General features: G+C 40.2%; 1 protein-coding gene across 1 annotated transcript in view; it reads right to left on the reverse strand.

Annotated features, from left to right (window-relative positions):
• cngk (cyclic nucleotide-gated potassium channel) overlaps positions 1 to 13047 on the reverse strand; it is a 44006-nt gene that overhangs the window by 17513 nt on the left and 13446 nt on the right. The gene's annotated exons all lie outside the window — the stretch shown is intronic.

Consider the following 13047-nt stretch of genomic DNA (forward strand, 5'->3'; position numbering starts at 1 on the left):
CCTGGTTCCAGTCAGGATCCTGGCAGCCAAGTAGTAAGTATTGCAGCTTGTTAAAGTCCCCCTGTAGTGAAAATCAAGTTTATGTTGTTTATTTGTCTGTGTGGTGTTTTTAATATGCTTTTAGACACACCATGTGCCAATCAATTAATCAGCACCATTGGTGAGTATTTTCTCCTTAAAACTGTAGTTTCCCAATGGCAGTCCCAGAAATGCAGTTTGAAACTGCCCTCAGGTTGCTACGTCACAAACCAATAACCAAACACGTCAAGGGATCGATTCCTATCACTAGCATGCAAAATATACCAATCCTAGCACAAAACATAACATAAATTAGAGCAAAAAACCCCATGAAGCCGTGGTTTAATGTGAATTTAGAACCACTAACTTGCATTATAACCCGCGGCAACAGTGTAAAAGTAGCCCGGAGTCAGACCCACCTCTCCCGCATCAGCATCTGCACTTCACATGCATATGCTCGCGGGCGCGAATTAAGAATCACAAATGGCTGCAAATAAAAATAAAATTATTTACATTTTACAAATAAAATTATTTTCACAAGAAAAAACATTTAAATACGTAATTTTGATGAAAAAAGATAAGTTTTACATAGAGGTGGGCGATATGGCAAAAATATATCACGATTGTTTTAGAAATATCACGATTACACGATTCTTTGTCATGTTGGTTTTACTATTTTGTCTGAGCAGTGCAGCCAAAATAATTTCCCTATTATAAAGACAAAGCCTTTCAAGGTAACAAAATATTAAAAAGGTATGGCAGATATTTAGGCCAAAGTGGGCGAAGATAAAAATCTTTGTCATTATTTTATCTTTGTTGATAAAAATAAGAACAAAGATACACATTACAAATACACATAATATACAAATAAAATAAACTGTTTTATTTTCAGGTACAATAGGTGTATTTAGCAGGAGCATTCAAGAAACTGTATGAAGAAATATAAAAATAAAACACTATATAGATTGATTCCTATTAAAGTAGCTGTATTATTTTTTTTCTGTCAAGAGTAGCGAGTTATTTTTTTCTCTTTGCGTTTTGTTGTTTTAGTATAAAAGAATAAAAATTCTGTCATAGTGTTTTATATTTATACCATCATTTACTCACTCAAGTTTAGTTTTAAACCTGAATGAGTTTCTTTCTTCTGCTGAACGTTCATGTTATTTTGAAGAATGTGGGTGACCAAACAGTTGCTGGTCCACAGTGACTTCCATACTTTTTTTTTTTCCTTCTGTCCAAGTCAATGTGGACCAGCAACTGTTGAGTTATCCCACGTTTTTCAAAATATCTTCTTTTGTGTTCAGCATAAGAAAGAAATTAATACAGCATGTGAGTGAGTAAATAAGGACAGAAATAAAATTTCCGTTTAATTACAGTCGGCAGCATGTTTAGTTCTGTGCCTTTTAGACCTGCACTCATCTAATATACAGGCACGCATCCGTTTGTTTTGGCTGTTTACTTTCATTTTAGACATAACCAACTGAGTCTATACATAAACCTTGTGTGTTTTGACAGTATTAGCACAAAATATAACTTAGTTGAGTAATCAGGCGCTGTTAGACAGGCTTTTTAGCACATGCGCTTCAGGTGTACGGACTCAGAAAAAGCGCACGTCAGAACAACACGTGAATGAAAAGCTTAACCGGCAAGGCTTTAAAACACGCAAATAATGTACTTTTGTGATTGCGAATAAGTGCAGTGTCCCATGAGAGTTTAACTGTACCGTTGAGTTAACACTGATGTGAATGTATGTGGCGTTGTACAGTATATGACGGAGGCGCCAGAACTGTAACTGATAGAAAATGCGCTGTAGCAGATCAAAAGCAGATCGTGGAGAAATTTTTATCATCCACGATCAAAAAATCGTCATATCGCACACCCCTAGTTTTAAGGGATAAAATATTTGACTGCAGGGGTACTTTAAAAGTTGATTTTGACCAACTTCACTGCTACAGAGAAATGTAGCATAGGATGCAATCTTGCTAAATTCTTGCTATGTTCTTTACAATATGATCAAAACTGGCATTAAAGGTAACTCCAAGCTTCCTCATTTTACTTTTAGTGTCCAAAACAGAGCCATCAACAGACAGAGTCAGGGAACCAGCTTTAAATATTTGATGACAGGAAACAAATTAATTCGGGTTGCCCACTATTCAGGAAAAGGAAATTATTTTTCATCCATGTTTTTACCTCAGAAATACAGTAAGAAAGATAACAGACAGCAAGGTTTTCACCAGGTTTTGAATACAGATATACTGTATAGATGAGAGTATCATCAGCATAGAAATGATCATCAGCATAGAAATACCATAAGTGTAGACAGAGCGATCAGAACAGATGTCTAAGGGGTGACAAATAAATATTTAAATTTGAATTTTGAAAATGAAAAAGAATTGTTGAGGAATTTTGGATTCTATCAAATACCAACAGATAAAAAAATCAACAAGTGACTGACTTTGTTTAGAATCTTATAATGGGCAATGTTTGGATCTTCCAACCAGACAATAATCCAAACACAAACCTCAAAAACAACACAAAAATGGGTCACTGGGCACAAAACCAAGCTTCTGCTATGGCCATTCCAGTCCTCTGACCTGAACCCTGTAGAAACACCATCATGTAGCTGTGAATCTGAAGGATCTGGAGATATTCCGTATGAAGGAATGGTATTAGAGAAACATTTATTTCATAATGATATTTCCTCCCATTTGAAATTCTTATTCTCCAATGAAAGGTTAGATTTGTCACAGAACGTTCGGGCTCCACCGCCACCCAAGCACAATGATCACTATCACCTGAGTTCTGAAGACCTGCACCTGTCACACATCCAATCACCTCACTATCAGCCAGTACAAAGGCGCACACCTCAGTCAACACATTCGTCCGGTCTCGTACTCACGAAGTGGACTCTCTGTCTTAGTACAGCTTTCTATGATACTTACCAGTGTGACTTATCTCTTGTGTTCTTCCATAGTTCTCCCCCGTTTCCAGCTTTCTGAGGGGTGTGCTCCTTCAACGTGTCTCCTGTTCTCCTGGATCCCTGTAAGACAAGACACTCAGTTACTTCTCTGCTCCGATACTCTAGGAAGATCTCTAAGGACTGTTATACTCACCCGTTCATTCTCCTCCCTTTTTCTCCATTGACTCTTCTGTGCAATAAAGTTAAATTACTTGTACTTACCATCTGTGTCCAGCCACTTCTGTTACAGAAGACCGGACCACTACCGTATGCACAGAATGAGTACCCACGATCCATTTCAAGAGCTGGTGGATTCTCTCCGGCAGGTTCTGCTCCATGCACCATCACCACCAGTGCCGCCATCACCTGTCACTTCCGCAATCACCACCAGCACTTCTTCGCCTACTGTCATCAGTAGTCCCATGGCCAGACCAGCGCCCTTCTCTGGGTTGGCGGAGGAGTACAATGGGTTCTTACTACAGTATACCCTCATGTTTGAAATGCAGCCACAAATGTTTCCTACTGAACAATCCAAAATGGCTTTCATTATCTCTCTGCTAACAGGAACTGCACTACAATGGGCCGAAACTATCTGAGCTCAGGCCAGTTTCATCACTCATTTCTGGGAGGTGTTCAGAAGGACTGTTGGTAACGCTTCGAAAAGTGAGCAACTTTATCACCTGCAACGAGGTACTGTGAATATGAATGAGTACTCTATATCAAGTTTAGAACTCTTGCAGCCGCCAGCGGATGGAATGAGAAATCACTGCTAACCACCTACCGGCAGGGTCTGGAACCAAAGCTTCGACTGCAGCTTGCCGTGTATGATGATGCTATTGGATTGGAGCAGTTCATTCAACTGTCCATTCGAATCGCATGCAGTCTTGTTTAGCAGAATTAACCCTTACCATCTAAACAACACTCCTCCGCCGACCCGTTCCCATGACCCCTCCAGAACACACAGTTGAACCCATGATGGTGGATAACCAGCGACTTACCTCGGCTGAGCGGCAGGTCTGTGCTTGTATTGTGGCGCTAGTGGGCATATGATCCTGGCATGCCCCCTGCATCCTCCACGACCTGTGGTGAGTGTTATTCAACCCACAATGGTAAAGATGGAACTACTCACTACATGTGGAATGCATACTGCCTCTGATATCTCTGTTTCAGTATCAGTCCTCCTCGACTCCGGATCAGCAGGGAACTTTATCTCAGAGAGTCTCTGCCGCCAGCTAAAATTAGACCACTGCAATCGAAAAGGTTTACCAAGCCCAGTCAGTAACAAGGAAACCATTATGCAGAAGGAACGTGCGCTATAGTGTGGGACCCATTGCCCTGCGCATAGGACAACTTCATTCAGAAACCATCCATCTGCTAGTCCTGGAGGGGTCCACCGCCGAGGTCATCTTGGGGCGCCCGGGCGCCCGTGGTTAGTAAAACACCATCCCATCTTCTCGTGGAAAACGGGAGAGGTCCTGAAGTGGAATAGGGGCTGCTTCTCCGGATGTTTTCCCATAACTCCATCACCCGCAAGACCTCTTGCGGAAGTGTTACATGTAAATTCTACCTCCATAGAAAGTCCAGTAGAGAAGTAGTCTGTCCAGATCCCATCCTGCTATACCCCCTTCAGAGACGTATTCTGCCCCAAGAAAGCCTCACTATTACATCGGGTGAGCCAGTGCCCCGTGGAAAAGTACACCCACTCTCACTTCCAGAACAGAAGGCCATGGAAGAATACATCAACGAGGCACTGGAGCAAGGTTACATTCGACCATCTACTTCCCCTGCTGCTTCCAGCTTCATCTTCGTGGCCAAAAAGGATGGAGGCTTGAGGCCCTATATTGATTACCGCTCCTTGAACAAGATCATCATCAAGTTCTGCTACCCACTTCCTCTCGTCCCATCTTCCCTGGAACATCTCCGTGGTGTCTCCATCTTCACCAATTTGAACCTCTGCAGTGCATATAATCTAATCGGGATACGTGAGGGGGTCGAATGGAAGACAGCCTTTGTGACACCTCCTTCTACGAGGTATCTACCCTTCGTCGTGGAAGTCGACACTTCAACCACCGTAGTTGTGGCAGTGTTATCACAGCAGCAGGGGAATCCAACTTGATTACATCCATGTGCCTTCTCTTCTCGGAAACTCAGCACGGCGGAGGTAAATTATGACATTGGCAACCAAGAGCTGTTAGCCATCAAGCTAGCACTGGAGGAGTGGAGGCATTAGCTTCGGAGAGCGGCTCGTCCATTCACCGTATTAACCGATCACAATAACTTGCAATATCTTCGTGATGCCAAACGCCTGAACCCCAGACAAGTGAGATGGGCGCTCTTCTTCACAAGGTTTAACGTTATGATTTCCTATCGTCCAGGTCTGAAGAACGTCAAGGCCGATGCTTTGTTTCGAATCCACTGTTCTTCAGAGAGACTGGATGAGCCAGAAAGCATTATTCCCTCCAAGTTAATCGTAAGCCCCATCCAATGGAATTCTCCTCCAGTCGCCTCCAATGCAGCCCCTAACAATCTGCCGGGCTGTCCAGAGGGAAGTCAGTATGTGCCACAATCACAACGCACTCCACTCATCTTTTCCGCTCACAGCTCCTTGGGAACTGGCCACCCAGGGGCCAACAACACCCTCTCGCTGCTACAAGAACACTTCTGGTGGCCCAATATGGTAAGGGATGTGAGAAGTTTTGTACAGGGATGTCCAGACAGCGCCATATCAAAGAGCCCTCGCCATCTCCCATCAGGGAAGCTTCTTCCATTACCTGTGCCCAATCGCCCGTGGTCACACCTAGAAGTAGATTTCATTACAGATCTGCCGCCCTCTGGAGGTAACGCATACATTCTAGTGACTATTGATCGTTTCTCTAAGTTAAGTCGACTTCTGCCTCTCAAAGGTCTGCCCACGGCAATGGAGACTGCTGAAATGCTCTTCAATGGTGTCTTCAGAACTTATGGCATCCCCGAAGACCTCGTGTCAGACCGTGGTCCACAGTTCATCTCTCGGGTCTGGCACGCATTCTTCAACCTCCTAGGTGTGACCGTAAACCTTTCCTCAGGATACCACCCCGCAGTCCAATGGGCAAACGGAAAGGAAGGTGCAGGAAGTGGGGCTCTTCATACGGACCTTCTGCCATGGCCACCAGGATTCTTGGAACCAGTTCCTGGGCTGGGCAGAGTACACCCAGAACTCCCTGCGGCATCCATCTACTGGTCTCACTCCCTTCCAGTGCGTGCTTGGCTACCAGCCCCCTCTGTTCCCTTGGTCTAAGGAACCCTCTGATGTCCTGGCCATCGATCACTGGTTCCGAGAGAGCGAGAGGGTTTGGGACGCGGCTCACCATCCGCTTCAGCGGGCAGTGTGCAGGCGGAAAATGGCAGCCGACCTGCGGCGAGCAGAAACGCCTACCTACCAACCAGGCCAGAAGGTATGGTTATCTACCCGGGACATGAGACTGCGCCTGCCCAGCAAGAAGCTCAGTCCCAGATTTGTTGGTCCCTTCACCATCCTGAAACAGATTAACCCAGTCATGTACAGGCTTCAACTTTCTCCTCAATACAAGATTCACCCCACATTTCACGTATCACTGTTGAAACCCCACCATAACCCTGTTCCTGTTTTCACAGAGCCTGGTCAGGCAGAGGAACCCCCTCTTCCTTTGATCCTTGACGAGAGTACCGTCTACAAGGTGAAGGAGGTCCTGACGTCGTGGTGGTCAACTGGAATACCTCGTGGATTGGGAGGGCTATGGACCAGGGGAATGTTCATGGGTACCCAGAAACGATATCTTAGACCCGTCCTTACTAGAGGAATTCCACGCTGCTCATCCTGAGTGTCCTGCACCTCGTGGCAGAGGTAGACCACCACGATGTCGAGGTATTCGGCCCTCAGGAGCGGGCTGTGGAGGAGGGGGTATTGTCACAGAATGGTCGGGCTCCCCCACCACCCAAGCACAATGATCACTATCACCTGAGTTCTGAACACCTCCACCTGGGACGCATCCAATCACCTCATTATAAGCCAGTACAAAGGCACATACCTCAGTCAGCACATTTGTCCGGTCTCGTACTCACGAAGTGGACTCTCCGTCTTAGTACAGCTTTCTATGATACTTACCAGTGTGACTTACCTCTTGTGTTCTTCCATAGTTCTCCTAGTTCTCCCCCATCTCCAGCTTTCTGAGGGGTGTGCTCCTTCAACGTGTCTCCCTGTTCTCCTGGATCCCTGTAAGACAAGACACTCCGTTACTTCTCTGATCCGATACTCTAGGAAGATCTCTAAGGACTGTTATACTCACCCGTTCATTCTCCTGCCTGTTTCTCCATTGACTCTTCTGTGCAATAAAGTTAAATTAATTGTACTTACCATCTGTGTCCATCCACTTCTGTTACATTTTTATAAAAAATGAAAAGGACTAGCAATGCAGATTAATTTTCACAGCTGTCTTTGATCCCATTTACCAAGGGTGCCAATAATTTTGACCACAACTCTCTATGTTGATACCTTGTATCAACATATTAAAAAATTGCATTCTATATATTTTATAAGTTCATATTCCTTAACACAGAAGGGTTGACTGGGAATTGTTTACTTTTTGCTTAGTAAACTAAGGTACGGTAGTTGTCCAATTTATTTTTAATCCTGACTTTTTAATTTCTCTTAATGTTAGAGGCATCTGCAATTTAAATAAAATAAAGGCTATCTTTTTGTTTCTGAAAGATAAAAGGGCTGATTTTAATTTATTACAAGAAACGGTTCAAAGGCTGATTATAATTTTTGGAAGAATCAGAGGGGTCACGACATTTGGTTGAGTCATGGTACAAATAGATCAGCATTAGGGTCGCTATACTCCAAGGAAATTTCAGGGGGAAAATTCTTCATAATGAGAGTAATAATAATGGAAGGTGGATAATACTCGTACTGGAGGACTCACATGAGCAATATATTCTTGCAAATATTTATGGTACTAATTGCAAATCTACAAATCAGTTTTGGCTTCATGAATTGGAAACACAAATTGCATGATTCTAGTAATAAAATTATTTCTGGACCAGGGTTTCTGCAGGATTTTAAAGCTCAAATTTAAGACTTTTTAAGACCTGCACAAATAAAATTAATACCATATGAGCGGGGTAGGGTAATGTCTATAGTACCATATTAAACTGTAAAATGACTGTAAAAAGCATAATTTACTATTCAGATACAAGTTTTCACAAAAACAAAAAGTTTTATAAAATGATAAACCTTACATTTCAGCCTTTAAACCATTTTTAAGAAAATGGATAAGTCAAAAGTATTAATAATATTGATTTGAACAATTATTATTATATAAATTAAATAACATGACATGGTGTGCGAAACTGATAAAATTATATCTTGATATTTTCTGGGATTTTATCGATAACGATAATTAGACAATATTTAGTTGAGTGTGTTATTGTGCTGGTATCTTAAAGATTACCATGGACAGCTGACTCCAGATTTTTTTTAATATTCTTCATATTCTGTGTGGTCAGTTCACAGCAGCGATAGAAATGAGTCTTTTCCAACAAGTTTTATGGGCATTTTTACCTTTGAGCCGTTTTTTCTAAAAGTGTGCATCTTCTTTTGAGTCAAATTCTTGCATTTGGGCTGTTACCAAGCAAATGGAATCAGTATCAACTAAATTTATCTTTACAATGCATATGAAGTGGCATTTAGATGTATTTACACACTGTTTAATGCAGCTCAGAGGGACATAGAATGCTAACCTGCAGTTACAAATGCATAAATTATGTTTTGATATTTGAAACATAAAACGTTGAAAACTGATGTTTGAAATTATTTTAAAAAATGAAGATACTTTAAATGTGAAATTAAAATGGCCAGTAGGTGGCAGTAAGTCAGCGTTAATAAGGGAGTCATTGCGATTCAACTGAATCATTAAAACGTTTCATTCATTCAGGAATGAAACGATATAAATATGAAATGATATAAAAAAGGCTATAGATTTTCTGCCCCCATATCTTAAATTATGTGATCATTCTAAATGTATTTTAATAGACTGAATCATGCAGACATTTACTGAAGAGTTTGACAAGTTATTATTTGATTTTGTTTGGAAAAATAAGATCATGATTTAAAGAAAACTATATTATGCAATCCATATGATCAGGTTGATTTGAATGTTGTGGATTTTATGACTTTGAATAAAAATTTTCAAATAAATTGGTTGAAAAATGTTATTAAAAATAGTTCCTCTATATGGAATATTTTCTCTAACAATTTATTTAATCAACTTGGTGATATAAATGTTTTTCTTAGATGTAGCTTTGATGTCAACAAAATACCTCTTTGATTATCTAATTTTCACAGGCAAGCCCTTTTGACATGGTGTTTGGCTTTTAAACATAACTTCTCCCCTCACTCATTTTTTATTTGGAATAACAAGTACAGGGTGGGCCATTTATATGGATACACCGTAATAACATGGGAATGGTTGGTGATATTAAAGTCCTGTTTGTGGCACATTAGTATATGTGAGGGGGCAAACTCCTCAAGATGGGTGGTGACCATGGTGGCCATTTAGAAGTCGGCCATCTTGGATACAACGTTTGTTTTTTCAATAGGAAGAGGGCCATGTGACACATCAAACTTATTGTTAATGTCACAAGAAAAACAATGGTGTGCTTGGTTTCAACGTAACTTTATTCGTTCATGAGTTATTTTCAAGTTTCTGACCACTTCAATGTGTTGCCCATTGTGTTGGATTGTCAATGCAACCCTCTTCTCCCACTCTTCACACACTGATAGCAACACCGCAGGAGAAATGCCAGCACAGGCATCCAGTATCCGTAGTTTCAGGTGCTGCACATCTCGTACCTTCACACCATAGACAACTGCCTTCAGATGACCCCAAAGATAAAAGTCTAAGGGGGTCAGATCGGGAGACCTTGGGGACCATTCAACTGGCCCACGACGACCAATCCACTTTCCAGGAAACTGTTCATCTAGGAATGCTCGGACCTGGCACCCATAATGTGGTGGTGCACCATCTTGCTGGAAAAACTCAGGGAACGTGCCAGCTTCAGTGCATAAAGAGGGAAACACATCATCATGTAGCAATTTCAAATATCCAGTGGCCTTGAGGTTTCCATTGATGGTGCACCACCCCATTATGGGTGCCAGGTCCGAGCATTCCTAGATGAACAGTTTCCTGGAAAGTGGATTGGTCGTCGTGGGCCAGTTGAATGGCCCCCAAGGTCTCCCGATCTGACCCCCTTAGAAGAATGGGAGAAGAGGGTTGCATTGACAATCCAACACAATGGGCAGCACATTGAACACATTTTATAAGTGGTCAGAAACTTGTAAATAACTCATGAACGAATAAAGTTACGTTGAAACCAAGCACACCATTGTTTTTCTTGTGACATTACCAATAAGTTTGATGTGTCACATGGCCCTCTTCCTATTGAAAAAACAAAAGTTGTATCCAAGATGGCCGACTTCTAAATGGCCACCATAGTCACCACCCATCTTGAGGAGTTTGCCCCTCACATATACTAATGTGCCACAAACAGGACTTTAATATCACCAACCATTCCCATGTTATTACGGTGTATCCATATAAATGGCCCACCCCGTATATTACTCACCAGAAAAAAAGGTTTTAAGACATTTGTTTAAACTTGATATATTATTAATCGGTCAGTTATTGAATTCTGATGGTCAGCTTTTGAGTATTAATGAACTGTCTTAAATTTAAATGTCATAGTTCTGTTAAAGATTATTCTATTGTCATGAATTCTACTTCTGTAAAAATTCTGTCTCTGTTCAGAAATCACGGCTCTTGGTGTAACACAGTAGGAAGTAAAGTTTCAAAACATGTATTTTTTAGATAATTTTGATTTACTTAATGATAACTGCAGTAACCAGTTGATTAGATCTCTTTTTGTTAATATCTCTTCTCCTCCATCTAAATTTGTTTGGGTTAATATGTTTCTTTCATTTGAATGGGAACATTTTTGGGGAGTTCTTTGTAGTCAGTATTGTGTTACAAATAAAACCAAAGTAGTCTCCTTTAAAATTTCTCACAGAATATATCCTAAAAACAGAGCATCATCTGGATATAGATTACAGCTGTTCTTTCTGTAATTGTAAAAAATGAGTCTATTGTGCATTTAATTTTTTAATGTCCATCTTTGTTTTGGCCTGAAATGTCACAATTTGAGTGTTAAAATGAACTGCATCCTAGTCTTAAATGTATCACTTGTTTTACTTCAAGTGATTTACATTCAAACCAATATGACTTTTCTAAAAGGAAAATATTTATTACTGATCTGTTTTTTCTATTAGATAAATGTTATATTCATCAAACTAAATGGAGTAACTTAAAACCCAATTTTGCTAATTTTCAAACAGCCTTTAAAGCTTATTTAGAATCTATAAAGTCTAAAATCGTAAAGCCCAAAGAACTGTCTCTGCTAAATGAATTTAAAACATCCTTGTGATGCCCTTTTATTTTTTTCTCTCTAATTTTATTAAAAAAATTTAAATTATTATTTTATTGTTTTTTATTTTATTAAAATTGTCTCAATAATATTGTCTCATCAGCCCACAGAAGAGAGGGGCGGGGTGGGCAGAGCTCATTAGCATTTAAAGGCAAATGCAACAGAATGGCTCACTCTAAAAAGGCCTGATTTTGGGTGTAAGGGTGTTTTTTACACTACAACTGAGAAATTTTAACCAAAGTACCACTGTATCGAAAGTAGCCCTAACGTCAAGAAGGATGAAAATGGGAATTGCACCAGAATCAGAAGCCAGCCACAGATCATTTACCTTTGATAACTTTGATCAAAGCCGTTTCGGTACTGTGAAATTGATGAAAACCAGACTGAAGGAATTCAAAGAGGTTACTGATGGTAAAATGGTTACGCAAATGAGAGGCAACAACACGCTCAAGTATTTTTGCCAAAAATGGAAGATTTTAAATTGTCAAAGGCATCAATTTCTTTTTTCGGCATAGGAGTTACAGCATTTCTTAATGCTGCTGGAACAACCCCAGTCTGCAATTAATCATTTAGAAAATGAAAATAGTAAAATAGTAATAGTATCATAGTAAGATTTAAATAAGCTTGTGTGAACAGGAACATGATTTTAACATGAGCACTTAATACTTAGCCTTTCAGAGTATACACTATTTGATAGCATGTGCTAGGGCTGCACAAAGAATCATATTTTAATGGTGATCATGATTTAGCCTTCTCTGGATTTAATAAGCATAATTGCCAGCAATATTTGGCCACTGGTTATTTAACCTGAAAACATTTCATTTTAATTTTGCATTTGTGTTGTCTTGCATTGGTAAGATTGTTGTCTTGCAAGCTTGAATGATTTTGATTGCCAAATGTCAAGTTGAAATCTCTCAATAAGAGCTTTTCTTTTAAATGTATACATTTTATTCCCAGTGGTTTAATAACTCTTCCCAAACTGCCAAATTTGCTCATATGGTCTCTCTGCATTGCAGAACAAACACTGATGAGCTGAAAACACCAGCAAACATGTAAGACATAGTAGCGATCTCCACTTGAGATATTCTTTAGTTGTTGTTGTTGCTTTTGGCAAAACAATTGTGATTGACCATTTAACCATTATTGTGCAGACCAAGAGTATGTGAACACAGATGCTTATATGTGCACTACAAAATTTCATGTCTGTCCAGTTTTTGTGCTATTCCTCTCATGGGTGTCTATTGTTGTTGCCATCTGCAGTAGTTTGTTGTTGCTCTGTCTATATATTTAAAACTGTGAAACGGGTCTGGGCAGTGAAAGAATGAATTAATGAATAAAAAATGTTTATTCATACAAAATGTATAAACATTTTTGTTATAAAATAACTAAATGTTGTGCCGTAAAAATAAATCTGACTGTGTGCATCACATGCACTATACACATACAATACCCTAGCATACACATTAACTAAAGCATACTTTGGGCTTACTACTTAATGACCCTGTTGACACTTGGAAAACTTCCAACATGATTGAAATGTTCTCTGGCTGATGTTGGTGGACTCCTGTGGCTTT

The sequence above is a fragment of the Barbus barbus genome, assembly GCF_936440315.1.
Source record: "Barbus barbus genome assembly, chromosome: 6".
In the NCBI taxonomy this organism is placed as follows: Eukaryota; Metazoa; Chordata; class Actinopteri; order Cypriniformes; family Cyprinidae; genus Barbus; species Barbus barbus.